The following is a 1,959-nucleotide window of genomic DNA, read 5'->3' as shown; positions in this document are numbered from 1 at the left end:
AAAACAAGATGAGGTACACATATTGTTTATAGTTTAATTACAAACACAGTAGCGTTTAGACATTGTTCCAGTTTTAGTTTGCATTTTGGTAGAGGCCGACCGAATCCCTATTACGAAGTTACAGCGAGAAGATTGAGTAGAGTGTTCGCCCCTGAGCCTGACAACCTCTAAGGAAACCCAAGGAAAGGACTGATCAGCCGTTCACTTGCACGCCCTCGAAGAACTCGATGCTCCATGTTCTCTGTAAACTTGTATCAATTTATATTTCATCTAATAAAGTCTGTTCTATTCGATAAATCGTTATGCAGCACTTATGATAACCAACCCACTAAAGTGATTGCTGGTGTTTTCATTAAAACGTAGTTAATTCAAAATCATTACAAGGAAACTTTGTTGAACACTTAGGCAAATTATTATCTCGGTAGAGTTTTAATTTGGTTAAGGGCATTATGCCGGCTAAAGGGTTTTGCCACGCTCAAAGCCAATTAATTAGAGGTTCCGTCATTTATTTCATCATCATAATTAATACAAAGTTTAAGTTGTTTTCTTTGCTCAATGCAAACGAATACATTTATTTATTTTTCTAAAAGTTCTAAATGTTCCTGTTTTGTAAAATTCATCCCTAAATCAGAAAATTTTTCTAACGATCGATATATTCTAATATAAAATCTTATTCTAGCATTTTCAAATACTCAAAGTCCACAAACTCAATTAAACAATTATTTTTCCTAAATTCAATTAGACAAATTTCACTTTTCATTAACATTCAATAGTAAATCTAACAAGTTCGAAATTTACAGATTCAAAAATAAGTTTTTCGTTAAAAAATGTATCCCTGTAGGATCGATATTTTTTATTACTACAAGCGAAACCGTGCACTTGCGGAAATCGCTCAACAAGTTTTTGGCGCCGTTGCCGGGGATACGCCAAAATTTTTGACAAAATTTTTATTTTTCGTATTTTATTTTCGAATCTAGGTTTACACATTATTTTTATACAACTTTTACATTTTATTTATTTTCAGTTTATATAACATATTTGTTTTCAATTTTGTTTTGAAGGTAGTTTGGTTCGTGCAACAATTTCAAGTTCATGCGCAGTTCGCGAAGTTCGGGCACGCCACCAGACCCACTTGATCCAGAAATTGAAAGAACACTTAAGAAAAACAAGAAAGACAAAAAAAAAACAAAGACAAAACACCCTTAAAAACCAAAGTAGTCCAGCCAGAAAATATGGCCGATCCACCGACACTTATGGATTATGCTAGGCCAGGAATGGCCGGTGTAACTAATAGTGTAGTTAGACCCCGTATAAACGCAAATCAATTTGAAATTAAGCCTGCTTTGCTTAATATGTTGCAAAACAACGTAACGTTTTATGGACTACCTAACGAAAACCCTAATGCCCATTTGACAAATTTCTTAGAAATTTGTGATACTTTTAAAATTACTGATGTAACAGCCGAAGCAATCAAACTTCGCCTCTTTCCTTTCACTTTGAAGGATAAGGCAAAAATTTGGTTAACTTCTATGCCTGCTGCAACATTTGAAACTTGGGACCAATTAGCCCAAGCGTTTTTATCAAAATATTTTCCTTTAGCAAAAACCGCAAGAGTCATCAAAGAATTGACATCTTTTACCCAAAATGATAATGAAACTCTTTATGAAGCTTGTGAACGTTTTAAAGAACTTCAACGTTTATGCCCACACCACCAATTGCCAGATGCACTTTTAATGCAGACATTCTATAATGGATTAAATCCTACGACTAGAGGTTCATTAGATGCTATGTCTGGAGGGTTATTTATGAAGAAGACGTCCGTCCAAGCAAGAGAACTTTTGAAGGAAATGGCAATAAACTGCAGTATGTGGCCCGCAGAGCGTGGACATATACCAATGGCGAAACCATCATCCTCAGGAACATCATCGGTTAAAGGTATAATGAATCTTGATCCAGTTG

At 34.9% G+C, this 1,959-nt stretch overlaps 1 non-coding gene across 1 annotated transcript; it reads right to left on the bottom strand.

Annotated features, from left to right (window-relative positions):
* Positions 1-1,610: 1,610 nt before the first annotated feature.
* LOC136216170 (small nucleolar RNA R71) lies at positions 1,611-1,717 on the bottom strand. Its single transcript, XR_010683160.1, has one exon. It is a non-coding gene; the product is annotated as a small nucleolar RNA R71 (small nucleolar RNA).
* Positions 1,718-1,959: the final 242 nt, after the last annotated feature.

This window comes from Euphorbia lathyris, chromosome 1 (assembly GCF_963576675.1).
Source record: "Euphorbia lathyris chromosome 1, ddEupLath1.1, whole genome shotgun sequence".
Classification (NCBI taxonomy): Eukaryota; Viridiplantae; Streptophyta; class Magnoliopsida; order Malpighiales; family Euphorbiaceae; genus Euphorbia; species Euphorbia lathyris.
This window is presented reverse-complemented; position numbering and strand designations above follow the sequence as displayed.